General features: G+C 36.5%; 1 pseudogene; it reads right to left on the bottom strand.

Annotated features, from left to right (window-relative positions):
• Positions 1 to 1,375: 1,375 nt before the first annotated feature.
• LOC140631579 (cytochrome c oxidase subunit 7A2, mitochondrial pseudogene) lies at positions 1,376 to 1,838 on the bottom strand (annotated as a pseudogene).
• Positions 1,839 to 6,179: the final 4,341 nt, after the last annotated feature.

The raw sequence follows: 6,179 nt of genomic DNA, 5'->3' as shown, positions 1-6,179 counted from the left end.
CTGAAAAAGATTTGGTGAACTTTGGCACTACAAAACTGTAGAATAATAAATCCAATATTTTCATGTTTGTGTTTCCTAAGCCTTAGAAACAGTCCTTACAGACTACTCTGATATTTATTCCCATTAATAGAACAGGAAGTCATATCTCAGACAGGTTAAGTAAACTAGCCAGTATTAAACATCTGAAATGACAAACTCAGAATTCCAATTAAAATGTTTCTGACTCTAGCACATGATACCTTAAGCATGCAGGCATGCTGTCTAATAAATCAGGAGTATCTCTTAATGTAGAAGGCTCTTCTGAAGCCCTGAGATATTATTGTTATTTACTCTCTATGGAAAGTCAGTTTGACATTACTCCCATGCTATTTTTTTTATCTTACCGTCAGGCACAAATTTATCCATATATAGATGTGGTGGTGCTGGGATTCTTTTCTACCTGTGAAAATTGAGGCAAATTACATACCCCTTTCATGAATGGGAACTCAGTTTCCCCTTTCATATAATAGGAGGATTATTAACAGATGATCTTTAAAATCTCTTTCAGGTTGAACACTGTTCAAAATTCCATCACAATTTTCTCTTCATGCCTGAGAATATGATTTTAAAACTTTACCAATACATAACTCTTTCATAAAATGGGATCATATAATAACTAATTAAATGCATAATAAATAAAAAAATAAATAAAATTTCTGTGACAGCGGCACCTGGCTGGCTCAGTCAGAAGACCATGCAGCTCTTGATCTTGAGGTCATGAGTTTGAACCCCATGTTGGGTATAGAGATAATGTGAAATACTTCCTAGCTGGCATATCCAAGGGTTAGTACAATAGTTTGTTTGTTTGTTTGTTTGTTTTAAGATTTTATTTATTCGGAGAGCCCCGGTGGCTCAGCAGTTTAGCCCCGCCTTCAGCCCAGGGTATGATTCTGGAGACCTGGAATCAAGTCCTGCATCGGGCTCCCTGTATGGAGCCTGCTTCTCCTTCTGCCTGTGTCTCTGCCTCTCTCTCCTTCTGTGTCTCTCATGAATAAATAAATAAAATCTTTTTAAAAAATGTTAAATATGACTCCAGGATCACTCCCTGCGCCGAAGGCAGGTGCTCAACCGCTGAGCCACCCAGATATCCCTCATGTAGTTGTTTTAATATGACTTCTCCTGGCTACTAGTATGGTTATCTTTTTTCCCCCATGTATTTATTGGCCTTTTGTAATTTATCTTCTGTTAACGGTTATATCATTTTCCCATTCTGTTGGAAAGAAATACTTGTCAGTTATATAAGCTCTTGGCAGAAGAATCTTATTAACACTTTTGAGTAAAATAATCTTAAAAAAATCATAATCTATAGTTGGACTTTGATTTCTTCTATAGATCATTTTTATTTTTATTTCATGGTAAACACTGCTTTATTGGTGGCAGTTAGTATTAAGTCAATAAATATTGAATTTATCGATTACTGGTCCATAGAGAGCTGAATGAAACTGAACCAACTGCCTGCTGAGATGAATTGAAGTTAATCCTGCTTCTTGGGAAAAGAAGCCACAGCTAGCTGATACATGGCATATGCTGTTCCACCAACTGTAAGCATCATAGTGGCTCTATACAGGAGGGTACCAGCTACTTCACCCTTTAGATGCACTGGAATTCCATTATCCTCCTGAAATAGCTTTTGTTTCTCTGGAACTTTATTTTCAAACTGCCTGAGTGAAGCAGTACTTAGGTCCTCTGGGCAATCTGGCGAAGAGCCAGCAGATTCTGCAGCATCTTGGCTTAGTTACTACCCACCAACTGCAACAACTGACCACCAAGAACGAAAGTCCCCACACCGGAACCAGAAATACCTCGATCATTTTTATTATGAAGTATTCTATTCTCATGACTCCCACCTTTTTGGATTTTGTCTTAAGAGGCAAAAGCTATAAAAATAATTTCCTGTGATTTTTCATGTAAAATCTAACCCATTTACTCATGGATTTTGATATAAATGATAAGGGAAAGTTGCCATAAGGCACTTATTTATTAGAATAAATGAAGCATCACAAGGCAAGATTTATTAAGGACCCAGTGAGGCCTTCCTTGAGTCCCATCTTAATGGGACTGTTCTCCTCTCTGCTACTTCTCACTGCAACATACTTAGTTTCTGTATAGCACATGCCACATCTGGTTAGTTCATATTTATTAGCATGTGTTTTCCTGTTTAATATCTATCTTCTCACCTATAAAATAAGCTCAAAGAAGGAAAAGACCACCCCTGTTTTATTCACTGCTGTATCTTTAGGACACATAGAGCATATGGCTCATCATATAGTGCTAATACACTTCGTGTGTATTAAATAAACCAGTTAACACAAAGTGAAGTCGAGAGATATCTCAGGAAAAAAGAGAATATGAGAACATTAAGCTTTGAGTTGTCAAACAAGCTGAAGAATGGAGCTAGTACTCTGGAGATTCAATGTTTAAATTCTGGTTACTACCAAATTCCAGAACTTTGGCAATATTAAGAACCAAGAATTATAAAAAATACTTGTGTGCTTTGACTCAATAATTCGATGCCAAGAAATGATTACAGAGAACTGAGTAGAGATATAATGATAGGTTTACACACAAAACTTTTTTATTAATGTTATTTGTAATGGCACATACTGGGAAATAATGTTGATGCCTCAAAAAAGAGAACTAAAAAAAAAAACAAAACCCAAAAACATGGAAGATAAAACCTGATGAACTATTTTCTAATTGTACAACTGGTATTAAAGCATATGTGATGACCAAAGCAAACAGCTATTATTCAAAGGGGAATTTCTGTAATTTTGACTTTCTTCTTTATAATTTTTATTGTCACCAAATATTGTACCTGGAACATGGATTCATTTTATAATCAGCAAAAAGTGAAAACTATAAAAAAGCACAAAGACTTAGTTTTTTCAGATGTAACATTGGCATACTCAGAATTTTCTAAGGTAGTGAATTATTAATTTTTTACAGACCCCCCCCCCACAACCAGAAATTCAGTTCACTAGAATCTCCTCAATTTCCTACTGATGACTGATATCATTTCTCAAATTGTGACTGGGATTTAAGAGGGTTCCTTTATTATTCTATCTTTAATAGCTGTATCTAATGAATGAGAAAGAGATGAAGAGCTCTGAAGGCCAATGCACCAAGTACAACAATTTACTCATGTATATGATTTCCTCTAAGATATTCCCAATAGTTCTTGGAGATTGAAAACATTTATTATATATTTTTCCCCACTTTTCTCACTCTTGTTTGCATAAACAAAAGGAAAACAGTGTGCCTGTCTGGCTCAGTTGGTAGAGCATGCAACTCTTAATCGATGTTATGAGTTCGAGTCTGTATTGCATATAGAGATTACAAGAAGGCAAGAGAGGAGAAATAGATACTAGGTAGACTTGAAAAGTTATTTGTATATTGATCCAAAAATAGAGGAAGGCCTGCAGAGTGTAAACCTATCATTAGAACTGGATCCAGATTCATTTATTCCACTTTGCAAATACTCTTTCCCTAGTGGTCTTGTCCTATTTACTTCTGTATAGGAAGTTAACCATAACTTTTTCCATTTGTTAATGTCTTTGTAGGGCAATAAATAACTTAAGGCAGTGTGGAAGTAGTTATACAAATAGTGTTTAGGTTTTTCATTGAAGGGGGCACCAGTCCATAAGCAATGAAACATAATTTTCAAAAACAAAATAGAATTCAAAATTCGAAAGATTGTAAGTGCACTAACTTTTCAGTTATCTGGGCTGGAGATTTAGAACTTAATACCCTATTAAACTGTGTAGTGCTCAATAAGTACTAAAATATTTGACTGAAAGCTTTGCAAATAGTATTTTTTCTAACATGTATTTATTACATTTATTTTAAAATATTTTATTTATTTCTTAGAGAGAGAGAGTGAGTTGGGGAGAGGTAGAGGGAAAAGAAGAGAATTTCAAGCAGATTCCCGCTTATCACAGAGCCTGACAGGAGGCTTGATGTCTTGGCCCTGAGATCATGACCTGAGCCAAAATCAAGAGTCTGATGCTGGGCAGCCCCGGTGGCTCAGCGGTTTAGCACCGCTTGCAGCCCGGGGTGTGATCCTGGAGACCCCGTATCGGGTCCCATGTCAGGCTCCCTGCGTGCAGCCTACTTCTCTCTCTGCCTGTGTCTCTGCCTCTCTTTTGCTCTCTCTGAATAAATAAATAAATCTTAAAAAAAAAAAAAAAGAAAAAAGGAGTCTGATGTTTAACCAACTGAGCCCCTCTAAAGTGTATAGAATTTCTGATGACATATATAGTAAAGTATAAGGAGCATAAAAAACACCTTGATGATTCAGTTTTACAATGGCTATTTATTTAATGCATAGTAGATGTGCATGAATTAAATGAGAAATACAAGGATTTCTTTTGAAGTTTCTTTTTAAGATTTTATTTATTAAAAAAAAAGATTTTATTTATTTACTTATGAGAAACACAGAGAGACAGAGACATGGGCAGAGGGAGAATCAGGCTGCATGGAGGGAGCCCGATTCTGGACCTGATCCTGGGACTCCAGGATCAAGCTCTAAGCCAAAGGCAGGCTGATCCTGACCCACTGAGCCATCCCAACTTGAAGTTTTTTTAAAAGAAACAGTTTGAGCCATAATTTAAAGGGTGGAGGTGGAAATGAAGAAGAGAGACATGGCAGACATAGGTGGCAGAGGATCTGAAAAAGTTTCTTCTAATAGCATGGAATAGGGTATAGGGACATGACATCTGGTATCAAGAAAATCTAGTCCCCAAGCTAAGCTTGGACACTTATTAGTTGTGTTACTTTGTGAATATAATTTAATTTCTTTAAATTTTTGTGTTTTTCTTATGTATGAAATTGGCAAAACATCACTCCGTATTTCAATAAGTTGTGAAGATTGAAGGAGATCCCACATATGAACAAGCAGAGTTGGTGCTTAACATAAAACACTAATTCCTTTTCTGAGGCAGCTAATAGTGAGGGTACATGTCAGTGACCACTTCTGTACCTTGTGACTTTATCCTCTGGTCAGAGTGGATTTACAAAGGCATATATCTTACACACACAGGACCAGTTTTTCTCCCTCTGAGAAATGTGTCTTTTCTAATAGAGAAAAACAGAGAAAGATTAGAATGCTGTTGGCCTGCTTCTACTGCCTTTTCATTATATTATATTAGACAGTCACTTAGCATTTCCAGACTTCAAATTATCTTTAGTGAAGTGAAGAGGTTTGATTGAATTATCTGTTACTGAGATTTATTTAACAAATAACTATGCATAGTTATATTTGAAAGCAATACTCTATATTTTATACTTTATTCTCCTTAATTGTGAGGATATTAGGTTCTCAATTCTGCATGTTAGGTAAAAATGAGAATAATTAAAATAATCTTGAAAATGCCAAAATAGCACATGAAATTCATTTTACTCAACAATAATGTCACATCAGACTTGGTAGAATGTTCATACTCTTAGTGGCACATAGGAAATAAAGATAGATAAGGCAATAAAGAATTCATTCAGGGTACCTGGGTGGCTCAGTCAGTTGTTGTCTGCCTTGGACTCAGGTTATGATCCCAGGGTCCTGGGATGGAGCCCTCCTTCCTCCCTGCTCAGCAAGGAGTCTGCTTTTCCTTTTCCCTCTGCCCCTCCTCTGACTTACTCTCTCTCTCAAACAAAATTTTAAAACTCTAAAAAAAAAAAAAAAAGAATTCATTTATGTCATCCTCTGCTTCCTCTTGAGTGTACAGTATGTTTAACATTGGAAGACATCGGAAAAAATGTTACACCTGGTTTTTACTTTCTCATTTTTGAACTTTGACTCTCAGGCTCTGAAGTTTGTGCTCACTCTCTTATTTGCACTTTCTACCCACTGTGATTATCATTCTCTGTGACTTCAGAGCATCATGGCATATGTATATGTCCATATCTTTCTCACAAACCTATACATAATAATAGGTGATTGATAAATGTTTATTAAAACAAAAATCAAATTTAAGAATTTAAATGTTGGGATGCCCGGGTGACTCAGTGGTTGAGCACCTGTCTTTGGTTCAGGTCGTGATCCTGGAGACCCAGGATCGAGTCCCACATCGGGCTCCTTGCATGGCGCCTGCTTCTCCCTCTGCCCGTGTCTCTGCCTCTCTGCCTGTGTGTCTCTCATGAATAAG

The sequence above is a fragment of the Canis lupus genome, chromosome 4, assembly GCF_048164855.1.
Source record: "Canis lupus baileyi chromosome 4, mCanLup2.hap1, whole genome shotgun sequence".
Taxonomy (NCBI): domain Eukaryota; kingdom Metazoa; phylum Chordata; class Mammalia; order Carnivora; family Canidae; genus Canis; species Canis lupus.
The sequence above is the reverse complement of the archived record's forward strand: the minus strand, read 5'-3'. Positions and strand labels throughout refer to the sequence as shown.